We start from the raw sequence: 23,663 nt of genomic DNA, 5'->3' as shown, positions 1-23,663 counted from the left end.
CAGCTTCCCTATTCCTCTTCTCCCAGCAGAGCATGAAGCCAAAAGCATTGCTCTGCGACGTTTGAGGTGCGCGCCTTGCCAGTCAGTATGTGCAAAGATGCTCGCAAAGAGAGCGACAATGCGACAAGCGACCGTACGAACGGTCGAATGAAACGGCCGCATCCGGTGTGGTCTAGTGGCTAGGATACCTGGCTTTCACCCAGGAGGCCCGGGTTCGATTCCCGGTACCGGAACGGAATTTTTTCCACACGAATCGTGACAAGTTTGAGCTGTCCGAGCGGCCGTTTCCCGTCCTGCTCGCAATATAGCTACTGTTTCGTGACCGTCAGCAGAATATAGACTAGGGAAGCAGACACACGACGACCATAGGAATGGTGTATGGCTTCATGCCACCTGATTCCAGCGTAGGGCTGAGCAACTGCATCTGCCGAGGCCCGTTAGCTCAGTTGGTTAGAGCGTCGTGCTAATAACGCGAAGGTCGTGGGTTCGATCCCCCCACGGGCCACTTCTCTTTTACTACTGCGAAAAGGCAGCGCCGATTTCAGCTGGCGAGTGTGATGACCAAATGATCATCACCCTGCGTGGAAGTTTGACTGAGGATCCGAACCCGACTCGTCGGGAAGCACTACAGCATTCACTCGGCAATGGCCATAATATCTTGAATACACTGGTTAGAGAAAATGAAAGAAAATGTCCGATTGCCGATGCGTAACAACTTTGGCCCTTGTCAGTACTTGGGCGGGTGAGCGCATGGGAACACAGGGCAGTATTGGCAGTTTTACTTCCTATTTTTGTTTCTCCTTTGTTTTCGGAGCTACAGCCCGATTCGGCCAGGGAGACGCCACCGTGAAATGAAGGGGGCGTGCTGTGTGTCCATCGCCTCGCCTCGCCTCTCCTTACCTCTCTCAGTCGTTTCTCGTGCTTGTCGTTTTGATATAGGCCGATTTGAGAGCGTCAGCTCTCGCGTCAGCTGAGCAAAGTCGAGACAAGTCGAGACACACTAAGGGCTGGTATGCAGCGAGTAAGAGGGCGAAAAAACAATAGTTTAAGAGCGCGTGGCAAAAGTACTCATACGCGAAATTAAAAGCCTGCTGCGGTGGCCGGGAATCGAACCCGGATCAACTGCTTGGAAGGCAACTATGCTGACCATTACACCACCACCGCACAAGCGAGCGCCCCGCCACCGCGCTGAGTCGGCTTCCCGCCTGTCGGCAGCGGCCGAAGGTGATCGTACCCGGCAGGCGCATTTCGAGGCAGGCTAGGGGAGCACATCCAGACGCATTCGGACAGCGTATCCGCGCACATTTCGCATCCTTTGGCAAGAGTCGGCGCCGGCGGCGCAAGAGTACGCAGAGGACCGCGTTCTGGCGGCATCTTTAAGCAGTGCAGTGCAGGATTCAGCGTCTGCAGCATCTTCTCCACAGAATGCTACGGCGCTTGACGGCAGTCCCACTTTCCCTTGAGACATCTGCTCGGGAAGCAGCGTGAAGGTACCGCTGGCCCGAGCATCGGTGGTTCAGTGGTAGAATGCTCGCCTGCCACGCGGGCGGCCCGGGTTCGATTCCCGGCCGATGCATCATTTTGTTTTTTCTCCGGTAGGGGTGCTGCGTGTCTTTCGCACTCGAACTGCGTGAGCCATGAGAATGAACCGCGGGATTCCGTGTGGAAAGAACCAATCATGCAGCGCGGACGACTGCTCGTTTGGACTCCTGCGTGCTATTGTACATACTGGCGTCGGCCTAGCATCGCAAGTTGCCTGCCGCGCCGTGAATGCACGTGTAGCAACAGAAAAAATGAGCCAGGGAGTGCAGACTCTCTACCACTTGTATTCGGTACTTACCAAGATTCCAGAAGGTCTAACGATCGCCTGCCTCGGTAGCGCAGTAGGCAGCGCGTAAGTCTCATAATCTTAAGGTCGTGAGTTCGATCCTCACCCGGGGCATCTAATTTTCTGTGACTGAAGGTGGTGCTGTTGCTAGGGCGCCAACTTATTTCTTGTTTGTTATCCGCAACGTTTCAACGCTTCAGCGGGAAAATGTTTACTTCCTGTTATTGCTAAATACAGCTTCCCTATTCCTCTTCTCCCAGCAGAGCATGAAGCCAAAAGCATTGCTCTGCGACGTTTGAGGTGCGCGCCTTGCCAGTCAGTATGTGCAAAGATGCTCGCAAAGAGAGCGACAATGCGACAAGCGACCGTACGAACGGTCGAATGAAACGGCCGCATCCGGTGTGGTCTAGTGGCTAGGATACCTGGCTTTCACCCAGGAGGCCCGGGTTCGATTCCCGGTACCGGAACGGAATTTTTTCCACACGAATCGTGACAAGTTTGAGCTGTCCGAGCGGCCGTTTCCCGTCCTGCTCGCAATATAGCTACTGTTTCGTGACCGTCAGCAGAATATAGACTAGGGAAGCAGACACACGACGACCATAGGAATGGTGTATGGCTTCATGCCACCTGATTCCAGCGTAGGGCTGAGCAACTGCATCTGCCGAGGCCCGTTAGCTCAGTTGGTTAGAGCGTCGTGCTAATAACGCGAAGGTCGTGGGTTCGATCCCCCCACGGGCCACTTCTCTTTTACTACTGCGAAAAGGCAGCGCCGATTTCAGCTGGCGAGTGTGATGACCAAATGATCATCACCCTGCGTGGAAGTTGACAGAGGATCCGAACCCGACTCGTCGGGAAGCACTACAGCATTCACTCGGCAATGGCCATAATATCTTGAATACACTGGTTAGAGAAAATGTCCGATTGCCGATGCGTAACAACTTTGGCCCTTGTCAGTACTTGGGCGGGTGAGCGCATGGGAACACAGGGCAGTATTGGCAGTTTTACTTCCTATTTTTGTTTCTCCTTTGTTTTCGGAGCTACAGCCCGATTCGGCCAGGGAGACGCCACCGTGAAATGAAGGGGGCGTGCTGTGTGTCCATCGCCTCGCCTCGCCTCTCCTTACCTCTCTCAGTCGTTTCTCGTGCTTGTCGTTTTGATATAGGCCGATTTGAGAGCGTCAGCTCTCGCGTCAGCTGAGCAAAGTCGAGACAAGTCGAGACACACTAAGGGCTGGTATGCAGCGAGTAAGAGGGCGAAAAAACAATAGTTTAAGAGCGCGTGGCAAAAGTACTCATACGCGAAATTAAAAGCCTGCTGCGGTGGCCGGGAATCGAACCCGGATCAACTGCTTGGAAGGCAACTATGCTGACCATTACACCACCACCGCACAAGCGAGCGCCCCGCCACCGCGCTGAGTCGGCTTCCCGCCTGTCGGCAGCGGCCGAAGGTGATCGTACCCGGCAGGCGCATTTCGAGGCAGGCTAGGGGAGCACATCCAGACGCATTCGGACAGCGTATCCGCGCACATTTCGCATCCTTTGGCAAGAGTCGGCGCCGGCGGCGCAAGAGTACGCAGAGGACCGCGTTCTGGCGGCATCTTTAAGCAGTGCAGTGCAGGATTCAGCGTCTGCAGCATCTTCTCCACAGAATGCTACGGCGCTTGACGGCAGTCCCACTTTCCCTTGAGACATCTGCTCGGGAAGCAGCGTGAAGGTACCGCTGGCCCGAGCATCGGTGGTTCAGTGGTAGAATGCTCGCCTGCCACGCGGGCGGCCCGGGTTCGATTCCCGGCCGATGCATCATTTTGTTTTTTCTCCGGTAGGGGTGCTGCGTGTCTTTCGCACTCGAACTGCGTGAGCCATGAGAATGAACCGCGGGATTCCGTGTGGAAAGAACCAATCATGCAGCGCGGACGACTGCTCGTTTGGACTCCTGCGTGCTATTGTACATACTGGCGTCGGCCTAGCATCGCAAGTTGCCTGCCGCGCCGTGAATGCACGTGTAGCAACAGAAAAAATGAGCCAGGGAGTGCAGACTCTCTACCACTTGTATTCGGTACTTACCAAGATTCCAGAAGGTCTAACGATCGCCTGCCTCGGTAGCGCAGTAGGCAGCGCGTAAGTCTCATAATCTTAAGGTCGTGAGTTCGATCCTCACCCGGGGCATCTAATTTTCTGTGACTGAAGGTGGTGCTGTTGCTAGGGCGCCAACTTATTTCTTGTTTGTTATCCGCAACGTTTCAACGCTTCAGCGGGAAAATGTTTACTTCCTGTTATTGCTACATACAGCTTCCCTATTCCTCTTCTCCCAGCAAAGCATGAAGCCAAAAGCATTGCTCTGCGACGTTTGAGGTGCGCGCCTTGCCAGTCAGTATGTGCAAAGATGCTCGCAAAGAGAGCGACAATGCGACAAGCGACCGTACGAACGGTCGAATGAAACGGCCGCATCCGGTGTGGTCTAGTGGCTAGGATACCTGGCTTTCACCCAGGAGGCCCGGGTTCGATTCCCGGTACCGGAACGGAATTTTTTCCACACGAATCGTGACAAGTTTGAGCTGTCCGAGCGGCCGTTTCCCGTCCTGCTCGCAATATAGCTACTGTTTCGTGACCGTCAGCAGAATATAGACTAGGGAAGCAGACACACGACGACCATAGGAATGGTGTATGGCTTCATGCCACCTGATTCCAGCGTAGGGCTGAGCAACTGCATCTGCCGAGGCCCGTTAGCTCAGTTGGTTAGAGCGTCGTGCTAATAACGCGAAGGTCGTGGGTTCGATCCCCCCACGGGCCACTTCTCTTTTACTACTGCGAAAAGGCAGCGCCGATTTCAGCTGGCGAGTGTGATGACCAAATGATCATCACCCTGCGTGGAAGTTGACAGAGGATCCGAACCCGACTCGTCGGGAAGCACTACAGCATTCACTCGGCAATGGCCATAATATCTTGAATACACTGGTTAGAGAAAATGAAAGAAAATGTCCGATTGCCGATGCGTAACAACTTTGGCCCTTGTCAGTACTTGGGCGGGTGAGCGCATGGGAACACAGGGCAGTATTGGCAGTTTTACTTCCTATTTTTGTTTCTCCTTTGTTTTCGGAGCTACAGCCCGATTCGGCCAGGGAGACGCCACCGTGAAATGAAGGGGGCGTGCTGTGTGTCCATCGCCTCGCCTCGCCTCTCCTTACCTCTCTCAGTCGTTTCTCGTGCTTGTCGTTTTGATATAGGCCGATTTGAGAGCGTCAGCTCTCGCGTCAGCTGAGCAAAGTCGAGACAAGTCGAGACACACTAAGGACTGGTATGCAGCGAGTAAGAGGGCGAAAAAACAATAGTTTAAGAGCGCGTGGCAAAAGTACTCATACGCGAAATTAAAAGCCTGCTGCGGTGGCCGGGAATCGAACCCGGATCAACTGCTTGGAAGGCAACTATGCTGACCATTACACCACCACCGCACAAGCGAGCGCCCCGCCACCGCGCTGAGTCGGCTTCCCGCCTGTCGGCAGCGGCCGAAGGTGATCGTACCCGGCAGGCGCATTTCGAGGCAGGCTAGGGGAGCACATCCAGACGCATTCGGACAGCGTATCCGCGCACATTTCGCATCCTTTGGCAAGAGTCGGCGCCGGCGGCGCAAGAGTACGCAGAGGACCGCGTTCTGGCGGCATCTTTAAGCAGTGCAGTGCAGGATTCAGCGTCTGCAGCATCTTCTCCACAGAATGCTACGGCGCTTGACGGCAGTCCCACTTTCCCTTGAGACATCTGCTCGGGAAGCAGCGTGAAGGTACCGCTGGCCCGAGCATCGGTGGTTCAGTGGTAGAATGCTCGCCTGCCACGCGGGCGGCCCGGGTTCGATTCCCGGCCGATGCATCATTTTGTTTTTTCTCCGGTAGGGGTGCTGCGTGTCTTTCGCACTCGAACTGCGTGAGCCATGAGAATGAACCGCGGGATTCCGTGTGGAAAGAACCAATCATGCAGCGCGGACGACTGCTCGTTTGGACTCCTGCGTGCTATTGTACATACTGGCGTCGGCCTAGCATCGCAAGTTGCCTGCCGCGCCGTGAATGCACGTGTAGCAACAGAAAAAATGAGCCAGGGAGTGCAGACTCTCTACCACTTGTATTCGGTACTTACCAAGATTCCAGAAGGTCTAACGATCGCCTGCCTCGGTAGCGCAGTAGGCAGCGCGTAAGTCTCATAATCTTAAGGTCGTGAGTTCGATCCTCACCCGGGGCATCTAATTTTCTGTGACTGAAGGTGGTGCTGTTGCTAGGGCGCCAACTTATTTCTTGTTTGTTATCCGCAACGTTTCAACGCTTCAGCGGGAAAATGTTTACTTCCTGTTATTGCTAAATACAGCTTCCCTATTCCTCTTCTCCCAGCAGAGCATGAAGCCAAAAGCATTGCTCTGCGACGTTTGAGGTGCGCGCCTTGCCAGTCAGTATGTGCAAAGATGCTCGCAAAGAGAGCGACAATGCGACAAGCGACCGTACGAACGGTCGAATGAAACGGCCGCATCCGGTGTGGTCTAGTGGCTAGGATACCTGGCTTTCACCCAGGAGGCCCGGGTTCGATTCCCGGTACCGGAACGGAATTTTTTCCACACGAATCGTGACAAGTTTGAGCTGTCCGAGCGGCCGTTTCCCGTCCTGCTCGCAATATAGCTACTGTTTCGTGACCGTCAGCAGAATATAGACTAGGGAAGCAGACACACGACGACCATAGGAATGGTGTATGGCTTCATGCCACCTGATTCCAGCGTAGGGCTGAGCAACTGCATCTGCCGAGGCCCGTTAGCTCAGTTGGTTAGAGCGTCGTGCTAATAACGCGAAGGTCGTGGGTTCGATCCCCCCACGGGCCACTTCTCTTTTACTACTGCGAAAAGGCAGCGCCGATTTCAGCTGGCGAGTGTGATGACCAAATGATCATCACCCTGCGTGGAAGTTGACAGAGGATCCGAACCCGACTCGTCGGGAAGCACTACAGCATTCACTCGGCAATGGCCATAATATCTTGAATACACTGGTTAGAGAAAATGAAAGAAAATGTCCGATTGCCGATGCGTAACAACTTTGGCCCTTGTCAGTACTTGGGCGGGTGAGCGCATGGGAACACAGGGCAGTATTGGCAGTTTTACTTCCTATTTTTGTTTCTCCTTTGTTTTCGGAGCTACAGCCCGATTCGGCCAGGGAGACGCCACCGTGAAATGAAGGGGGCGTGCTGTGTGTCCATCGCCTCGCCTCGCCTCTCCTTACCTCTCTCAGTCGTTTCTCGTGCTTGTCGTTTTGATATAGGCCGATTTGAGAGCGTCAGCTCTCGCGTCAGCTGAGCAAAGTCGAGACAAGTCGAGACACACTAAGGGCTGGTATGCAGCGAGTAAGAGGGCGAAAAAACAATAGTTTAAGAGCGCGTGGCAAAAGTACTCATACGCGAAATTAAAAGCCTGCTGCGGTGGCCGGGAATCGAACCCGGATCAACTGCTTGGAAGGCAACTATGCTGACCATTACACCACCACCGCACAAGCGAGCGCCCCGCCACCGCGCTGAGTCGGCTTCCCGCCTGTCGGCAGCGGCCGAAGGTGATCGTACCCGGCAGGCGCATTTCGAGGCAGGCTAGGGGAGCACATCCAGACGCATTCGGACAGCGTATCCGCGCACATTTCGCATCCTTTGGCAAGAGTCGGCGCCGGCGGCGCAAGAGTACGCAGAGGACCGCGTTCTGGCGGCATCTTTAAGCAGTGCAGTGCAGGATTCAGCGTCTGCAGCATCTTCTCCACAGAATGCTACGGCGCTTGACGGCAGTCCCACTTTCCCTTGAGACATCTGCTCGGGAAGCAGCGTGAAGGTACCGCTGGCCCGAGCATCGGTGGTTCAGTGGTAGAATGCTCGCCTGCCACGCGGGCGGCCCGGGTTCGATTCCCGGCCGATGCATCATTTTGTTTTTTCTCCGGTAGGGGTGCTGCGTGTCTTTCGCACTCGAACTGCGTGAGCCATGAGAATGAACCGCGGGATTCCGTGTGGAAAGAACCAATCATGCAGCGCGGACGACTGCTCGTTTGGACTCCTGCGTGCTATTGTACATACTGGCGTCGGCCTAGCATCGCAAGTTGCCTGCCGCGCCGTGAATGCACGTGTAGCAACAGAAAAAATGAGCCAGGGAGTGCAGACTCTCTACCACTTGTATTCGGTACTTACCAAGATTCCAGAAGGTCTAACGATCGCCTGCCTCGGTAGCGCAGTAGGCAGCGCGTAAGTCTCATAATCTTAAGGTCGTGAGTTCGATCCTCACCCGGGGCATCTAATTTTCTGTGACTGAAGGTGGTGCTGTTGCTAGGGCGCCAACTTATTTCTTGTTTGTTATCCGCAACGTTTCAACGCTTCAGCGGGAAAATGTTTACTTCCTGTTATTGCTAAATACAGCTTCCCTATTCCTCTTCTCCCAGCAGAGCATGAAGCCAAAAGCATTGCTCTGCGACGTTTGAGGTGCGCGCCTTGCCAGTCAGTATGTGCAAAGATGCTCGCAAAGAGAGCGACAATGCGACAAGCGACCGTACGAACGGTCGAATGAAACGGCCGCATCCGGTGTGGTCTAGTGGCTAGGATACCTGGCTTTCACCCAGGAGGCCCGGGTTCGATTCCCGGTACCGGAACGGAATTTTTTCCACACGAATCGTGACAAGTTTGAGCTGTCCGAGCGGCCGTTTCCCGTCCTGCTCGCAATATAGCTACTGTTTCGTGACCGTCAGCAGAATATAGACTAGGGAAGCAGACACACGACGACCATAGGAATGGTGTATGGCTTCATGCCACCTGATTCCAGCGTAGGGCTGAGCAACTGCATCTGCCGAGGCCCGTTAGCTCAGTTGGTTAGAGCGTCGTGCTAATAACGCGAAGGTCGTGGGTTCGATCCCCCCACGGGCCACTTCTCTTTTACTACTGCGAAAAGGCAGCGCCGATTTCAGCTGGCGAGTGTGATGACCAAATGATCATCACCCTGCGTGGAAGTTGACAGAGGATCCGAACCCGACTCGTCGGGAAGCACTACAGCATTCACTCGGCAATGGCCATAATATCTTGAATACACTGGTTAGAGAAAATGAAAGAAAATGTCCGATTGCCGATGCGTAACAACTTTGGCCCTTGTCAGTACTTGGGCGGGTGAGCGCATGGGAACACAGGGCAGTATTGGCAGTTTTACTTCCTATTTTTGTTTCTCCTTTGTTTTCGGAGCTACAGCCCGATTCGGCCAGGGAGACGCCACCGTGAAATGAAGGGGGCGTGCTGTGTGTCCATCGCCTCGCCTCGCCTCTCCTTACCTCTCTCAGTCGTTTCTCGTGCTTGTCGTTTTGATATAGGCCGATTTGAGAGCGTCAGCTCTCGCGTCAGCTGAGCAAAGTCGAGACAAGTCGAGACACACTAAGGGCTGGTATGCAGCGAGTAAGAGGGCGAAAAAACAATAGTTTAAGAGCGCGTGGCAAAAGTACTCATACGCGAAATTAAAAGCCTGCTGCGGTGGCCGGGAATCGAACCCGGATCAACTGCTTGGAAGGCAACTATGCTGCCCATTACACCACCACCGCACAAGCGAGCGCCCCGCCACCGCGCTGAGTCGGCTTCCCGCCTGTCGGCAGCGGCCGAAGGTGATCGTACCCGGCAGGCGCATTTCGAGGCAGGCTAGGGGAGCACATCCAGACGCATTCGGACAGCGTATCCGCGCACATTTCGCATCCTTTGGCAAGAGTCGGCGCCGGCGGCGCAAGAGTACGCAGAGGACCGCGTTCTGGCGGCATCTTTAAGCAGTGCAGTGCAGGATTCAGCGTCTGCAGCATCTTCTCCACAGAATGCTACGGCGCTTGACGGCAGTCCCACTTTCCCTTGAGACATCTGCTCGGGAAGCAGCGTGAAGGTACCGCTGGCCCGAGCATCGGTGGTTCAGTGGTAGAATGCTCGCCTGCCACGCGGGCGGCCCGGGTTCGATTCCCGGCCGATGCATCATTTTGTTTTTTCTCCGGTAGGGGTGCTGCGTGTCTTTCGCACTCGAACTGCGTGAGCCATGAGAATGAACCGCGGGATTCCGTGTGGAAAGAACCAATCATGCAGCGCGGACGACTGCTCGTTTGGACTCCTGCGTGCTATTGTACATACTGGCGTCGGCCTAGCATCGCAAGTTGCCTGCCGCGCCGTGAATGCACGTGTAGCAACAGAAAAAATGAGCCAGGGAGTGCAGACTCTCTACCACTTGTATTCGGTACTTACCAAGATTCCAGAAGGTCTAACGATCGCCTGCCTCGGTAGCGCAGTAGGCAGCGCGTAAGTCTCATAATCTTAAGGTCGTGAGTTCGATCCTCACCCGGGGCATCTAATTTTCTGTGACTGAAGGTGGTGCTGTTGCTAGGGCGCCAACTTATTTCTTGTTTGTTATCCGCAACGTTTCAACGCTTCAGCGGGAAAATGTTTACTTCCTGTTATTGCTACATACAGCTTCCCTATTCCTCTTCTCCCAGCAGAGCATGAAGCCAAAAGCATTGCTCTGCGACGTTTGAGGTGCGCGCCTTGCCAGTCAGTATGTGCAAAGATGCTCGCAAAGAGAGCGACAATGCGACAAGCGACCGTACGAACGGTCGAATGAAACGGCCGCATCCGGTGTGGTCTAGTGGCTAGGATACCTGGCTTTCACCCAGGAGGCCCGGGTTCGATTCCCGGTACCGGAACGGAATTTTTTCCACACGAATCGTGACAAGTTTGAGCTGTCCGAGCGGCCGTTTCCCGTCCTGCTCGCAATATAGCTACTGTTTCGTGACCGTCAGCAGAATATAGACTAGGGAAGCAGACACACGACGACCATAGGAATGGTGTATGGCTTCATGCCACCTGATTCCAGCGTAGGGCTGAGCAACTGCATCTGCCGAGGCCCGTTAGCTCAGTTGGTTAGAGCGTCGTGCTAATAACGCGAAGGTCGTGGGTTCGATCCCCCCACGGGCCACTTCTCTTTTACTACTGCGAAAAGGCAGCGCCGATTTCAGCTGGCGAGTGTGATGACCAAATGATCATCACCCTGCGTGGAAGTTGGCAGAGGATCCGAACCCGACTCGTCGGGAAGCACTACAGCATTCACTCGGCAATGGCCATAATATCTTGAATACACTGGTTAGAGAAAATGAAAGAAAATGTCCGATTGCCGATGCGTAACAACTTTGGCCCTTGTCAGTACTTGGGCGGGTGAGCGCATGGGAACACAGGGCAGTATTGGCAGTTTTACTTCCTATTTTTGTTTCTCCTTTGTTTTCGGAGCTACAGCCCGATTCGGCCAGGGAGACGCCACCGTGAAATGAAGGGGGCGTGCTGTGTGTCCATCGCCTCGCCTCGCCTCTCCTTACCTCTCTCAGTCGTTTCTCGTGCTTGTCGTTTTGATATAGGCCGATTTGAGAGCGTCAGCTCTCGCGTCAGCTGAGCAAAGTCGAGACAAGTCGAGACACACTAAGGGCTGGTATGCAGCGAGTAAGAGGGCGAAAAAACAATAGTTTAAGAGCGCGTGGCAAAAGTACTCATACGCGAAATTAAAAGCCTGCTGCGGTGGCCGGGAATCGAACCCGGATCAACTGCTTGGAAGGCAACTACGCTGACCATTACACCACCACCGCACAAGCGAGCGCCCCGCCACCGCGCTGAGTCGGCTTCCCGCCTGTCGGCAGCGGCCGAAGGTGATCGTACCCGGCAGGCGCATTTCGTGGCAGGCTAGGGGAGCACATCCAGACGCATTCGGACAGCGTATCCGCGCACATTTCGCATCCTTTGGCAAGAGTCGGCGCCGGCGGCGCAAGAGTACGCAGAGGACCGCGTTCTGGCGGCATCTTTAAGCAGTGCAGTGCAGGATTCAGCGTCTGCAGCATCTTCTCCACAGAATGCTACGGCGCTTGACGGCAGTCCCACTTTCCCTTGAGACATCTGCTCGGGAAGCAGCGTGAAGGTACCGCTGGCCCGAGCATCGGTGGTTCAGTGATATTACGGCTTGAGCCGTCGTGGAGAGCGGACGTGTTTACGCTGTGCTCCGTCGCTGCTCAGGGCAAGGCAAGTTTGCTGCTGCTTGTGACGCCATATTGTGTTGTTTATCTTGTTATTAGTTGATTTTTCGTTTCGTTATCAATACGTTCGTTTGTGCTGTCTGGGTGCTCGTGTTGATGTTTGTGTAATGGTGCCAGTTTGAAGATGGCTTTGATTTCTAGACGAGATACTCTTAAGTTTACTTTTGAACGAGGATGTGTTAAACCGTCTGCCCTGGAATTTCAATATTTTGTGATTGAACAAGTCAAGATTCCTTCCGATGCTATTACTGGAATACATTTGTCGCATCTTGCAACTGTCGGATTTGTTAAATTGAAGGATTCTGATCTCTGTAGTCGTATCGTTGAAGAAAGTGGTGGTGTTATGAGATTTACACGTTCTGATGGGAGTGTTACCGAAGTTCACGTCTCTTTTGGTGGACTTGGTTTGCGTACGGTGCGGATATTTGAACTTCCTTTCGAAATCCCTTGTGATCATGTGAGCGAGGTTTTACGTGCATATGGACGTGTCCTTTCTATTCACGAAGAAAAGTGGGGAAATGATTATCCGTTGCCTGTCCTGAACGGCGTGAGGCAGGTTCGAATTGATTTGCTGAAGCACATCCCGTCCTTCATCAGTGTATCCGGGTATCGTGCTTTAGTTATTTATGATGGACAGCCGCGAACTTGTTCTATATGTAACTCGACGGAGCACATTCGCGCCGAGTGTTCGCGGCGTCGGATCGCGCAGTTACCACCCGGAGATAGCGTCACGCGCTCACCTGGAGTTGTAAATATACCGCTCTCGTATGCGGCTGCGGCTGTCATCGCTCCACCGTCCCCTCCCGTTGCGACAAGTGTCATCCAAGCGACGGGTACCGACCATGTCTCTCAAGCAGTTCCCCTTCACGATTCCACGGTCTCTGACCAGGGCGAACCTGCTTTACCCCGGCTACAAAACGAACTGCCAGTTAACCCAGAGGTTTCGACTGATACTCCCCAGCGTCGAACTGATGCGACGGTGCTCCAGGAGTTGGAATACTCAGCCACTGTCGGAGTTACTCTGCCTCGCTCCCCACCGGATGACGGCCAAGATATGGTCTCTTCCCCGCCTAGATCGCGAAAAAACAAGAAGAGGCGGATTGCCCATCCGGCGGCGGCGCACGAGGTCCCAAAAACCAGGGAAAAGTTGCGTCAGATTACGAAGATGGACGATGACCAAAGCAATGATGGACCAGAGGAAAATAAGGATATTTCAGATAGTTCAACGTATAGTCCAGATAGGGACGATGGTAGAAATCCTGTAACACACAGGTCTAGAGGAGGGATAGAGTGTAAAGAAGGCTTGGCGGCTCCCGATGATGGTCCACCCAGACGGCCATCTCGTGAATGTAGCACGGATCGGTCTTCCCCTAGGTTGGACTGGGCGACGGACAAGGAAGATGACTGTGTACCACGAGCAACGACGGCAGTTGACACGCTGCCGATGATCATTGATAGCATACCAGTTGACGAAAGTGTCCTTGCTGGGCACCCTGGATCGCTGCGCTAAAATGAAATGCCTCATTTGTCCACAGATACTAACAGGACGATTTTGTTGAACGTTACACTGGTTTTTATGTTGGTGTGTCCCTTTGTTTTCTCTTCCTAAATGGAACGACGTTTCCAGAGTATGTCACAGACTTACAATATAATGACTTTGAATATTAACAGGATTAGGAGTCCAACAAAATTGGCGGCTTTGAAAGATTTCTTGTATAATTCGGATACCGATATTGCTCTCTTGCAGGAGGTAATGGTCAGTGAATTTAATTTCCCGGGGTTTACTGAAATTTTAAATGTTGCTTTCGAAAATGAATGTGGAACGGCTATTTTGGTGAAACATGGTATACCGGCGGAGCCTTTGTGTCTTCTAGAATCCGGTCGTGGAATCTCTTGTAAAATCTTTAATACGACGGTTGTTAATGTCTATGCCCCCTCTGGTAGCAGCGCCCGAGCGGCCAGGACAACTTTTTTCACCGGTGAAATGGTTCAATTATTAAACGGCAATTCAGAAAATATCATTATAGCTGGCGACTGGAACTGTGTACTGAAGTCAAAAGATCAAAAACCGAACTTTAACTTCTCTCAAGCACTGAAAGATTGTGTCACAGCCTTACGTCTTACAGACGCATGGGAATTATTTCACCCCACAGCTGTTAAGTTTACATATATGACGAACTTGGCGGCCAGTAGAATTGACAGAATTTATATATCCGATAGTTTAATGCAGTGTGCATCTTCAATAGACACGATTCCCACCAGTTTTTCTGACCACTGTGGAGTTCGTTGTAGCATACATCTTGCCCGGCAAACGACCTATTGGGGACGCGGTCTTTGGAAATTGAATGTCAGTCTTCTTCACGAAACAGACTTAAATGAATCCATCCAAGTGACCTGGAATATGTGCCTCAGAGCGCGCCCCAGATACGTTTCCACCATTGAGTGGTGGACCAACTACGCTAAAAGGAAGCTGAGGATGACTTTGATCGACTACGGCAAGGCAAGGGCTCAACTTCGGAAAGACACTATTGAATTTTATTATACCTGTTTGCGAGAACTGTATGATCGTCCCGTTTTGTCTGCTGACCATTTCATGCAAATAAAGAAAATTAAGGCGATTTTAACCCAACTCAAACGGCGACAACTTGATGGTTTGAAGGTAAAGTCAAGATCACATTCCACTGTCGAAGATGAAACTGCCTCTTTGTATCATCTCCTCCGGCATGCAAAGAATAGAAGGAATAGTTTTATCAACACCCTGCGCGATGTGAATAACGATGTGCTCCATGAACAACGTGACATCATTAACGAAATCCATCGCTTTTTTACGAGTTTATATACTTCCCCTGACGTCAATGAACAGTCTGTGGCGACGTTACTTCACGGCACAGACTCGATAGTTACTGAGGACGAGAATAGGGCGCTATTGGACATATTTACTAGTGATGATGTTTTGGATATCGTCAAAACTTCTCCGGCAAACAAGACGCCTGGGCCGGATGGTTTACCAGTCGAATTTTACTACAGGTTTTGGAATGTTCTAGGCGATGTGCTCACCGCCATCATCAATGAAGTCATCAACGGTATCTCCATACCCTCGGAGTTTAAAGAGGGTGTCTTTGTGATGGTACCCAAGGGGCGAGGAATGAAGGATGTCCGTCGTCTGCGACCTATATGTTTATTAAATGGAGACTATAAAATTGTTGCCCGTGCACTGAAATTGCGACTGACTCCAGTCCTACAACGTGTCATTGCGCAGGACCAAACGGCCCTTCCGCATAGAAGTATCATCAAAACGGTCAGTGAATATCGTGATGTGATTTCCATTTTTTCGGCAGCTCAACTTCAAGGTGCTCTATGCTTTATTGATTTTGCAAATGCTTTTGACCGGATTGATCATCGTTATCTTTTTAAAACAATGTCGGCCCTGGGTTTTGGGGGACGGTGCTTGAAGTCTTTGCAAAGTATGATTACTGGGATGACGGCAAAAGTACTTGTCAACGGTCAATGCACGAGAGCCATAAATATTTGTCGTGGATTCCCGCAAGGAAGCCCACTCTCCATGCTGCTCTATGTCATAGCTCTGGAACCTCTTGTCCGACATTTAAACGTTCTCTTGGAAGGGATCACGATTATGTCGGTAAAGAAAGTAACCAATGTGTATGCAGATGATTTAGGGGTCATAGTTCGGAGTGACGACGATGTTCAAACTCTTAAGGCCGCCTTACACGTTTATTGTGGTGCTACTGGTGCTGCTGTGAATAACACGAAAAGCTCTATGCTCAGCCTCAATGGTTTTGCGAACGCAGACTTAGATTGGATCCCTTCCACGAACCAACATAAGTCTCTCGGTGTCACATTTTCTAGCTGCCCGCTCAAGATGGCTTCCGTTAACTGGAAGAACATGCTTACCAACATCAGAGGCTCATTAATAGAGCATCGAAATAGGGACCTCAATTTAATGCAAAGGGTACAACTGATTAACTGTGTGATCCTGTCAAAAGCGATTTACCTGGGGCAATGTCTACCTATGCCCTTGGGCATCGCCAAAAATATTACGAGGGCAGTTTGTCAGCTGTTATGGAGAGGCTGTATTTTTAAAGTGGCAGCTCGTACAGTGACCTTACCTCCGGTCGCCGGTGGCCTCGGACTCACAGATATTCGTCAAAAGACAGTGACTTTATTTATCAAGCGTACTCGAGAACATCTCCGTAAGTACCCCGACAGTATTACGACGCAACTGTTTCATCTGACTGAACCTCAGAGTTTAGATGCTCCTGTCAATGTGGCTCCGATTCATTTTAAGCTGCACCATGTCAGACTTTACTTCACTGAGATCAGTTACAAAGAGAGTATACATCTGACACCCAGCCGTAGCGCCACGTCATCTGCTACTTCTATTCCATGGCGCTGTTCAGTCAGGAATCGAATCGAGAAAAAATATCCATCCAAAGATTGGAATACTGTTTGGAAGAATATTCATAATAAAGTCTTAAGCATGTCAGTACGGTCGACATGGTATCAAGTGGTTAACGATATCATCGCCAACAATGAGAGGCTCCATGCTATAGGACTTCATGATACTCCCTTGTGTCGCCGTTGTGGATATGTGGATACGACAGTTCACAGGTTTACTTGTCAAGGATACAATACCATATGGAACCACATTAAGCAGCAGGTCGCATTCCTCAGGCGCAATGATGGTAGATTCATCACCACCACCGAACTCTCGGCCCCGGACGTGATGTATTTTCCGCGTCAGAAAAATAATACCATACTGTGGCTATACGGCAATTTTGTTCACTTTGTCATCCACAAAACGACCACGGACCCCATTGAGGACTACAACTGCTACATCACGGAGGAATATTACAAGCTACGCGCCCAACGGAACCACACCAAGCATTTTGGAAATATGCTACACATACTCTTTCACAAGGAAGGTATTGGATGATGTGTTGAATGATATACTGTGATAATAATCTGAGATCAGTGTCATGTATTGTGTGTGTTCTTAAGAAGTCTACGTTTTTCAGTTTTCCACTTAATTTTTCTTTCTTTATCCCCATTTTTCAACATATCCAGTTCCCTCATTATGACAAACCATCCAACATCACAGAATAAGTTCATTTGGATGCGGAAATTTACTTTTCCTACCACGTTTGGTATGGATTCCCTTACGTGAGAAGGAGCATTTAATTTGATTATAGCAATGAAGCTCGCCGAAGAAGGCGCATGAAGGAGAGTGAATGGAAGGGCTAGAAGGGGAGATGGGAGGCCCTAAAAAAAAAAAAAAAAAAAAAAAGTGGTAGAATGCTCGCCTGCCACGCGGGCGGCCCGGGTTCGATTCCCGGCCGATGCATCATTTTGTTTTTTCTCCGGTAGGGGTGCTGCGTGTCTTTCGCACTCGAACTGCGTGAGCCATGAGAATGAACCGCGGGATTCCGTGTGGAAAGAACCAATCATGCAGCGCGGACGACTGCTCGTTTGGACTCCTGCGTGCTATTGTACATACTGGCGTCGGCCTAGCATCGCAAGTTGCCTGCCGCGCCGTGAATGCACGTGTAGCAACAGAAAAAATGAGCCAGGGAGTGCAGACTCTCTACCACTTGTATTCGGTACTTACCAAGATTCCAGAAGGTCTAACGATCGCCTGCCTCGGTAGCGCAGTAGGCAGCGCGTAAGTCTCATAATCTTAAGGTCGTGAGTTCGATCCTCACCCGGGGCATCTAATTTTCTGTGACTGAAGGTGGTGCTGTTGCTAGGGCGCCAACTTATTTCTTGTTTGTTATCCGCAACGTTTCAACGCTTCAGCGGGAAAATGTTTACTTCCTGTTATTGCTACATACAGCTTCCCTATTCCTCTTCTCCCAGCAGAGCATGAAGCCAAAAGCATTGCTCTGCGACGTTTGAGGTGCGCGCCTTGCCAGTCAGTATGTGCAAAGATGCTCGCAAAGAGAGCGACAATGCGACAAGCGACCGTACGAACGGTCGAATGAAACGGCCGCATCCGGTGTGGTCTAGTGGCTAGGATACCTGGCTTTCACCCAGGAGGCCCGGGTTCGATTCCCGGTACCGGAACGGAATTTTTTCCACACGAATCGTGACAAGTTTGAGCTGTCCGAGCGGCCGTTTCCCGTCCTGCTCGCAATATAGCTACTGTTTCGTGACCGTCAGCAGAATATAGACTAGGGAAGCAGACACACGACGACCATAGGAATGGTGTATGGCTTCATGCCACCTGATTCCAGCGTAGGGCTGAGCAACTGCATCTGCCGAGGCCCGTTAGCTCAGTTGGTTAGAGCGTCGTGCTAATAACGCGAAGGTCGTGGGTTCGATCCCCCCACGGGCCACTTCTCTTTTACTACTGCGAAAAGGCAGCGCCGATTTCAGCTGGCGAGTGTGATGACCAAATGATCATCACCCTGCGTGGAAGTTGACAGAGGATCCGAACCCGACTCGTCGGGAAGCACTACAGCATTCACTCGGCAATGGCCATAATATCTTGAATACACTGGTTAGAGAAAATGAAAGAAAATGTCCGATTGCCGATGCGTAACAACTTTGGCCCTTGTCAGTACTTGGGCGGGTGAGCGCATGGGAACACAGGGCAGTATTGGCAGTTTTACTTCCTATTTTTGTTTCTCCTTTGTTTTCGGAGCTACAGCCCGATTCGGCCAGGGAGACGCCACCGTGAAATGAAGGGGGCGTGCTGTGTGTCCATCGCCTCGCCTCGCCTCTCCTTACCTCTCTCAGTCGTTTCTCGTGCTTGTCGTTTTGATATAGGCCGATTTGAGAGCGTCAGCTCTCGCGTCAGCTGAGCAAAGTCGAGACAAGTCGAGACACACTAAGGGCTGGTATGCAGCGAGTAAGAGGGCGAAAAAACAATAGTTTAAGAGCGCGTGGCAAAAGTACTCATACGCGAAATTAAAAGCATGCTGCGGTGGCCGGGAATCGAACCCGGATCAACTGCTTGGAAAGCAACTATGCTGACCATTACACCACCACCGCACAAGCGAGCGCCCCGCCACCGCGCTGAGTCGGCTTCCCGCCTGTCGGCAGCGGCCGAAGGTGATCGTACCCGGCAGGCGCATTTCGAGGCAGGCTAGGGGAGCACATCCAGACGCATTCGGACAGCGTATCCGCGCACATTTCGCATCCTTTGGCAAGAGTCGGCGCCGGCGGCGCAAGAGTACGCAGAGGACCGCGTTCTGGCGGCATCTTTAAGCAGTGCAGTGCAGGATTCAGCGTCTGCAGCATCTTCTCCACAGAATGCTACGGCGCTTGACGGCAGTCCCACTTTCCCTTGAGACATCTGCTCGGGAAGCAGCGTGAAGGTACCGCTGGCCCGAGCATCGGTGGTTCAGTGGTAGAATGCTCGCCTGCCACGCGGGCGGCCCGGGTTCGATTCCCGGCCGATGCATCATTTTGTTTTTTCTCCGGTAGGGGTGCTGCGTGTCTTTCGCACTCGAACTGCGTGAGCCATGAGAATGAACCGCGGGATTCCGTGTGGAAAGAACCAATCATGCAGCGCGGACGACTGCTCGTTTGGACTCCTGCGTGCTATTGTACATACTGGCGTCGGCCTAGCATCGCAAGTTGCCTGCCGCGCCGTGAATGCACGTGTAGCAACAGAAAAAATGAGCCAGGGAGTGCAGACTCTCTACCACTTGTATTCGGTACTTACCAAGATTCCAGAAGGTCTAACGATCGCCTGCCTCGGTAGCGCAGTAGGCAGCGCGTAAGTCTCATAATCTTAAGGTCGTGAGTTCGATCCTCACCCGGGGCATCTAATTTTCTGTGACTGAAGGTGGTGCTGTTGCTAGGGCGCCAACTTATTTCTTGTTTGTTATCCGCAACGTTTCAACGCTTCAGCGGGAAAATGTTTACTTCCTGTTATTGCTACATACAGCTTCCCTATTCCTCTTCTCCCAGCAGAGCATGAAGCCAAAAGCATTGCTCTGCGACGTTTGAGGTGCGCGCCTTGCCAGTCAGTATGTGCAAAGATGCTCGCAAAGAGAGCGACAATGCGACAAGCGACCGTACGAACGGTCGAATGAAACGGCCGCATCCGGTGTGGTCTAGTGGCTAGGATACCTGGCTTTCACCCAGGAGGCCCGGGTTCGATTCCCGGTACCGGAACGGAATTTTTTCCACACGAATCGTGACAAGTTTGAGCTGTCCGAGCGGCCGTTTCCCGTCCTGCTCGCAATATAGCTACTGTTTCGTGACCGTCAGCAGAATATAGACTAGGGAAGCAGACACACGACGACCATAGGAATGGTGTATGGCTTCATGCCACCTGATTCCAGCGTAGGGCTGAGCAACTGCATCTGCCGAGGCCCGTTAGCTCAGTTGGTTAGAGCGTCGTGCTAATAACGCGAAGGTCGTGGGTTCGATCCCCCCACGGGCCACTTCTCTTTTACTACTGCGAAAAGGCAGCGCCGATTTCAGCTGGCGAGTGTGATGACCAAATGATCATCACCCTGCGTGGAAGTTGACAGAGGATCCGAACCCGACTCGTCGGGAAGCACTACAGCATTCACTCGGCAATGGCCATAATATCTTGAATACACTGGTTAGAGAAAATGTCCGATTGCCGATGCGTAACAACTTTGGCCCTTGTCAGTACTTGGGCGGGTGAGCGCATGGGAACACAGGGCAGTATTGGCAGTTTTACTTCCTATTTTTGTTTCTCCTTTGTTTTCGGAGCTACAGCCCGATTCGGCCAGGGAGACGCCACCGTGAAATGAAGGGGGCGTGCTGTGTGTCCATCGCCTCGCCTCGCCTCTCCTTACCTCTCTCAGTCGTTTCTCGTGCTTGTCGTTTTGATATAGGCCGATTTGAGAGCGTCAGCTCTCGCGTCAGCTGAGCAAAGTCGAGACAAGTCGAGACACACTAAGGGCTGGTATGCAGCGAGTAAGAGGGCGAAAAAACAATAGTTTAAGAGCGCGTGGCAAAAGTACTCATACGCGAAATTAAAAGCCTGCTGCGGTGGCCGGGAATCGAACCCGGATCAACTGCTTGGAAGGCAACTATGCTGACCATTACACCACCACCGCACAAGCGAGCGCCCCGCCACCGCGCTGAGTCGGCTTCCCGCCTGTCGGCAGCGGCCGAAGGTGATCGTACCCGGCAGGCGCATTTCGAGGCAGGCTAGGGGAGCACATCCAGACGCATTCGGACAGCGTATCCGCGCACATTTCGCATCCTTTGGCAAGAGTCGGCGCCGGCGGCGCAAGAGTACGCAGAGGACCGCGTTCTGGCGGCATCTTTAAGCAGTGCAGTGCAGGATTCAGCGTCTGCAGCATCTTCTCCACAGAATGCTACGGCGCTTGACGGCAGTCCCACTTTCCCTTGAGACATCTGCTCGGGAAGCAGCGTGAAGGTACCGCTGGCCCGAGCATCGGTGGTTCAGTGGTAGAATGCTCGCCTGCCACGCGGGCGGCCCGGGTTCGATTCCCGGCCGATGCATCATTTTGTTTTTTCTCCGGTAGGGGTGCTGCGTGTCTTTCGCACTCGAACTGCGTGAGCCATGAGAATGAACCGCGGGATTCCGTGTGGAAAGAACCAATCATGCAGCGCGGACGACTGCTCGTTTGGACTCCTGCGTGCTATTGTACATACTGGCGTCGGCCTAGCATCGCAAGTTGCCTGCCGCGCCGTGAATGCACGTGTAGCAACAGAAAAAATGAGCCAGGGAGTGCAGACTCTCTACCACTTGTATTCGGTACTTACCAAGATTCCAGAAGGTCTAACGATCGCCTGCCTCGGTAGCGCAGTAGGCAGCGCGTGAGTCTCATAATCTTAAGGTCGTGAGTTCGATCCTCACCCGGGGCATCTAATTTTCTGTGACTGAAGGTGGTGCTGTTGCTAGGGCGCCAACTTATTTCTTGTTTGTTATCCGCAACGTTTCAACGCTTCAGCGGGAAAATGTTTACTTCCTGTTATTGCTACATACAGCTTGCCTATTCCTCTTCTCCCAGCAGAGCATGAAGCCAAAAGCATTGCTCTGCGACGTTTGAGGTGCGCGCCTTGCCAGTCAGTATGTGCAAAGATGCTCGCAAAGAGAGCGACAATGCGACAAGCGACCGTACGAACGGTCGAATGAAACGGCCGCATCCGGTGTGGTCTAGTGGCTAGGATACCTGGCTTTCACCCAGGAGGCCCGGGTTCGATTCCCGGTACCGGAACGGAATTTTTTCCACACGAATCGTGACAAGTTTGAGCTGTCCGAGCGGCCGTTTCCCGTCCTGCTCGCAATATAGCTACTGTTTCGTGACCGTCAGCAGAATATAGACTAGGGAAGCAGACACACGACGACCATAGGAATGGTGTATGGCTTCATGCCACCTGATTCCAGCGTAGGGCTGAGCAACTGCATCTGCCGAGGCCCGTTAGCTCAGTTGGTTAGAGCGTCGTGCTAATAACGCGAAGGTCGTGGGTTCGATCCCCCCACGGGCCACTTCTCTTTTACTACTGCGAAAAGGCAGCGCCGATTTCAGCTGGCGAGTGTGATGACCAAATGATCATCACCCTGCGTGGAAGTTGACAGAGGATCCGAACCCGACTCGTCGGGAAGCACTACAGCATTCACTCGGCAATGGCCATAATATCTTGAATACACTGGTTAGAGAAAATGAAAGAAAATGTCCGATTGCCGATGCGTAACAACTTTGGCCCTTGTCAGTACTTGGGCGGGTGAGCGCATGGGAACACAGGGCAGTATTGGCAGTTTTACTTCCTATTTTTGTTTCTCCTTTGTTTTCGGAGCTACAGCCCGATTCGGCCAGGGAGACGCCACCGTGAAATGAAGGGGGCGTGCTGTGTGTCCATCGCCTCGCCTCGCCTCTCCTTACCTCTCTCAGTCGTTTCTCGTGCTTGTCGTTTTGATATAGGCCGATTTGAGAGCGTCAGCTCTCGCGTCAGCTGAGCAAAGTCGAGACAAGTCGAGACACACTAAGGGCTGGTATGCAGCGAGTAAGAGGGCGAAAAAACAATAGTTTAAGAGCGCGTGGCAAAAGTACTCATACGCGAAATTAAAAGCCTGCTGCGGTGGCCGGGAATCGAACCCGGATCAACTGCTTGGAAGGCAACTATGCTGACCATTACACCACCACCGCACAAGCGAGCGCCCCGCCACCGCGCTGAGTCGGCTTCCCGCCTGTCGGCAGCGGCCGAAGGTGATCGTACCCGGCAGGCGCATTTCGAGGCAGGCTAGGGGAGCACATCCAGACGCATTCGGACAGCGTATCCGCGCACATTTCGCATCCTTTGGCAAGAGTCGGCGCCGGCGGCGCAAGAGTACGCAGAGGACCGCGTTCTGGCGGCATCTTTAAGCAGTGCAGTGCAGGATTCAGCGTCTGCAGCATCTTCTCCACAGAATGCTACGGCGCTTGACGGCAGTCCCACTTTCCCTTGAGACATCTGCTCGGGAAGCAGCGTGAAGGTACCGCTGGCCCGAGCATCGGTGGTTCAGTGGTAGAATGCTCGCCTGCCACGCGGGCGGCCCGGGTTCGATTCCCGGCCGATGCATCATTTTGTTTTTTCTCCGGTAGGGGTGCTGCGTGTCTTTCGCACTCGAACTGCGTGAGCCATGAGAATGAACCGCGGGATTCCGTGTGGAAAGAACCAATCATGCAGCGCGGACGACTGCTCGTTTGGACTCCTGCGTGCTATTGTACATACTGGCGTCGGCCTAGCATCGCAAGTTGCCTGCCGCGCCGTGAATGCACGTGTAGCAACAGAAAAAATGAGCCAGGG

The 23,663-nt window shown here is 52.6% G+C and overlaps 43 non-coding genes across 43 annotated transcripts; 34 read left to right on the top strand and 9 right to left on the bottom strand.

Annotated features, from left to right (window-relative positions):
* The first annotated feature begins 161 nt into the window (after window positions 1-161).
* Window positions 162-233, top strand: Trnae-uuc. The gene has a single exon. It is a non-coding gene; the product is annotated as a tRNA-Glu (tRNA).
* Window positions 234-431: 198 nt separating this feature from the next.
* Trnai-aau lies at window positions 432-505 on the top strand. Its single transcript has one exon. It is a non-coding gene; the product is annotated as a tRNA-Ile (tRNA).
* A 587-nt stretch (window positions 506-1,092) lies between these two features.
* On the bottom strand, window positions 1,093-1,164 carry Trnag-ucc. Its single transcript has one exon. It is a non-coding gene; the product is annotated as a tRNA-Gly (tRNA).
* A 341-nt stretch (window positions 1,165-1,505) lies between these two features.
* Window positions 1,506-1,576, top strand: Trnag-gcc. The gene has a single exon. It is a non-coding gene; the product is annotated as a tRNA-Gly (tRNA).
* A 293-nt stretch (window positions 1,577-1,869) lies between these two features.
* Trnam-cau lies at window positions 1,870-1,942 on the top strand. Its single transcript has one exon. It is a non-coding gene; the product is annotated as a tRNA-Met (tRNA).
* A 281-nt stretch (window positions 1,943-2,223) lies between these two features.
* Window positions 2,224-2,295, top strand: Trnae-uuc. Its single transcript has one exon. It is a non-coding gene; the product is annotated as a tRNA-Glu (tRNA).
* A 198-nt stretch (window positions 2,296-2,493) lies between these two features.
* On the top strand, window positions 2,494-2,567 carry Trnai-aau. The gene has a single exon. It is a non-coding gene; the product is annotated as a tRNA-Ile (tRNA).
* A 576-nt stretch (window positions 2,568-3,143) lies between these two features.
* On the bottom strand, window positions 3,144-3,215 carry Trnag-ucc. Its single transcript has one exon. It is a non-coding gene; the product is annotated as a tRNA-Gly (tRNA).
* A 341-nt stretch (window positions 3,216-3,556) lies between these two features.
* Window positions 3,557-3,627, top strand: Trnag-gcc. The gene has a single exon. It is a non-coding gene; the product is annotated as a tRNA-Gly (tRNA).
* A 293-nt stretch (window positions 3,628-3,920) lies between these two features.
* On the top strand, window positions 3,921-3,993 carry Trnam-cau. The gene has a single exon. It is a non-coding gene; the product is annotated as a tRNA-Met (tRNA).
* Window positions 3,994-4,274: 281 nt separating this feature from the next.
* Window positions 4,275-4,346, top strand: Trnae-uuc. The gene has a single exon. It is a non-coding gene; the product is annotated as a tRNA-Glu (tRNA).
* A 198-nt stretch (window positions 4,347-4,544) lies between these two features.
* On the top strand, window positions 4,545-4,618 carry Trnai-aau. The gene has a single exon. It is a non-coding gene; the product is annotated as a tRNA-Ile (tRNA).
* Window positions 4,619-5,204: 586 nt separating this feature from the next.
* Window positions 5,205-5,276, bottom strand: Trnag-ucc. The gene has a single exon. It is a non-coding gene; the product is annotated as a tRNA-Gly (tRNA).
* A 341-nt stretch (window positions 5,277-5,617) lies between these two features.
* Trnag-gcc lies at window positions 5,618-5,688 on the top strand. Its single transcript has one exon. It is a non-coding gene; the product is annotated as a tRNA-Gly (tRNA).
* A 293-nt stretch (window positions 5,689-5,981) lies between these two features.
* Window positions 5,982-6,054, top strand: Trnam-cau. Its single transcript has one exon. It is a non-coding gene; the product is annotated as a tRNA-Met (tRNA).
* Window positions 6,055-6,335: 281 nt separating this feature from the next.
* On the top strand, window positions 6,336-6,407 carry Trnae-uuc. The gene has a single exon. It is a non-coding gene; the product is annotated as a tRNA-Glu (tRNA).
* A 198-nt stretch (window positions 6,408-6,605) lies between these two features.
* Trnai-aau lies at window positions 6,606-6,679 on the top strand. Its single transcript has one exon. It is a non-coding gene; the product is annotated as a tRNA-Ile (tRNA).
* Window positions 6,680-7,265: 586 nt separating this feature from the next.
* Window positions 7,266-7,337, bottom strand: Trnag-ucc. Its single transcript has one exon. It is a non-coding gene; the product is annotated as a tRNA-Gly (tRNA).
* A 341-nt stretch (window positions 7,338-7,678) lies between these two features.
* Window positions 7,679-7,749, top strand: Trnag-gcc. Its single transcript has one exon. It is a non-coding gene; the product is annotated as a tRNA-Gly (tRNA).
* A 293-nt stretch (window positions 7,750-8,042) lies between these two features.
* Window positions 8,043-8,115, top strand: Trnam-cau. The gene has a single exon. It is a non-coding gene; the product is annotated as a tRNA-Met (tRNA).
* Window positions 8,116-8,396: 281 nt separating this feature from the next.
* Window positions 8,397-8,468, top strand: Trnae-uuc. The gene has a single exon. It is a non-coding gene; the product is annotated as a tRNA-Glu (tRNA).
* Window positions 8,469-8,666: 198 nt separating this feature from the next.
* Window positions 8,667-8,740, top strand: Trnai-aau. Its single transcript has one exon. It is a non-coding gene; the product is annotated as a tRNA-Ile (tRNA).
* A 586-nt stretch (window positions 8,741-9,326) lies between these two features.
* On the bottom strand, window positions 9,327-9,398 carry Trnag-ucc. Its single transcript has one exon. It is a non-coding gene; the product is annotated as a tRNA-Gly (tRNA).
* Window positions 9,399-9,739: 341 nt separating this feature from the next.
* Window positions 9,740-9,810, top strand: Trnag-gcc. Its single transcript has one exon. It is a non-coding gene; the product is annotated as a tRNA-Gly (tRNA).
* A 293-nt stretch (window positions 9,811-10,103) lies between these two features.
* On the top strand, window positions 10,104-10,176 carry Trnam-cau. The gene has a single exon. It is a non-coding gene; the product is annotated as a tRNA-Met (tRNA).
* A 281-nt stretch (window positions 10,177-10,457) lies between these two features.
* Trnae-uuc lies at window positions 10,458-10,529 on the top strand. The gene has a single exon. It is a non-coding gene; the product is annotated as a tRNA-Glu (tRNA).
* Window positions 10,530-10,727: 198 nt separating this feature from the next.
* On the top strand, window positions 10,728-10,801 carry Trnai-aau. The gene has a single exon. It is a non-coding gene; the product is annotated as a tRNA-Ile (tRNA).
* A 586-nt stretch (window positions 10,802-11,387) lies between these two features.
* Window positions 11,388-11,459, bottom strand: Trnag-ucc. The gene has a single exon. It is a non-coding gene; the product is annotated as a tRNA-Gly (tRNA).
* Window positions 11,460-17,555: 6,096 nt separating this feature from the next.
* On the top strand, window positions 17,556-17,628 carry Trnam-cau. The gene has a single exon. It is a non-coding gene; the product is annotated as a tRNA-Met (tRNA).
* Window positions 17,629-17,909: 281 nt separating this feature from the next.
* Window positions 17,910-17,981, top strand: Trnae-uuc. Its single transcript has one exon. It is a non-coding gene; the product is annotated as a tRNA-Glu (tRNA).
* A 198-nt stretch (window positions 17,982-18,179) lies between these two features.
* Window positions 18,180-18,253, top strand: Trnai-aau. Its single transcript has one exon. It is a non-coding gene; the product is annotated as a tRNA-Ile (tRNA).
* Window positions 18,254-18,839: 586 nt separating this feature from the next.
* Trnag-ucc lies at window positions 18,840-18,911 on the bottom strand. Its single transcript has one exon. It is a non-coding gene; the product is annotated as a tRNA-Gly (tRNA).
* A 341-nt stretch (window positions 18,912-19,252) lies between these two features.
* On the top strand, window positions 19,253-19,323 carry Trnag-gcc. Its single transcript has one exon. It is a non-coding gene; the product is annotated as a tRNA-Gly (tRNA).
* Window positions 19,324-19,616: 293 nt separating this feature from the next.
* On the top strand, window positions 19,617-19,689 carry Trnam-cau. The gene has a single exon. It is a non-coding gene; the product is annotated as a tRNA-Met (tRNA).
* A 281-nt stretch (window positions 19,690-19,970) lies between these two features.
* Window positions 19,971-20,042, top strand: Trnae-uuc. Its single transcript has one exon. It is a non-coding gene; the product is annotated as a tRNA-Glu (tRNA).
* Window positions 20,043-20,240: 198 nt separating this feature from the next.
* On the top strand, window positions 20,241-20,314 carry Trnai-aau. The gene has a single exon. It is a non-coding gene; the product is annotated as a tRNA-Ile (tRNA).
* Window positions 20,315-20,890: 576 nt separating this feature from the next.
* On the bottom strand, window positions 20,891-20,962 carry Trnag-ucc. Its single transcript has one exon. It is a non-coding gene; the product is annotated as a tRNA-Gly (tRNA).
* A 341-nt stretch (window positions 20,963-21,303) lies between these two features.
* On the top strand, window positions 21,304-21,374 carry Trnag-gcc. Its single transcript has one exon. It is a non-coding gene; the product is annotated as a tRNA-Gly (tRNA).
* Window positions 21,375-21,667: 293 nt separating this feature from the next.
* On the top strand, window positions 21,668-21,740 carry Trnam-cau. The gene has a single exon. It is a non-coding gene; the product is annotated as a tRNA-Met (tRNA).
* Window positions 21,741-22,021: 281 nt separating this feature from the next.
* Window positions 22,022-22,093, top strand: Trnae-uuc. Its single transcript has one exon. It is a non-coding gene; the product is annotated as a tRNA-Glu (tRNA).
* A 198-nt stretch (window positions 22,094-22,291) lies between these two features.
* Trnai-aau lies at window positions 22,292-22,365 on the top strand. Its single transcript has one exon. It is a non-coding gene; the product is annotated as a tRNA-Ile (tRNA).
* Window positions 22,366-22,951: 586 nt separating this feature from the next.
* On the bottom strand, window positions 22,952-23,023 carry Trnag-ucc. The gene has a single exon. It is a non-coding gene; the product is annotated as a tRNA-Gly (tRNA).
* A 341-nt stretch (window positions 23,024-23,364) lies between these two features.
* Window positions 23,365-23,435, top strand: Trnag-gcc. The gene has a single exon. It is a non-coding gene; the product is annotated as a tRNA-Gly (tRNA).
* Window positions 23,436-23,663: the final 228 nt, after the last annotated feature.

The sequence above is a fragment of the Schistocerca americana genome, chromosome 2, assembly GCF_021461395.2.
Source record: "Schistocerca americana isolate TAMUIC-IGC-003095 chromosome 2, iqSchAmer2.1, whole genome shotgun sequence".
In the NCBI taxonomy this organism is placed as follows: Eukaryota; Metazoa; Arthropoda; class Insecta; order Orthoptera; family Acrididae; genus Schistocerca; species Schistocerca americana.
This window is presented reverse-complemented; position numbering and strand designations above follow the sequence as displayed.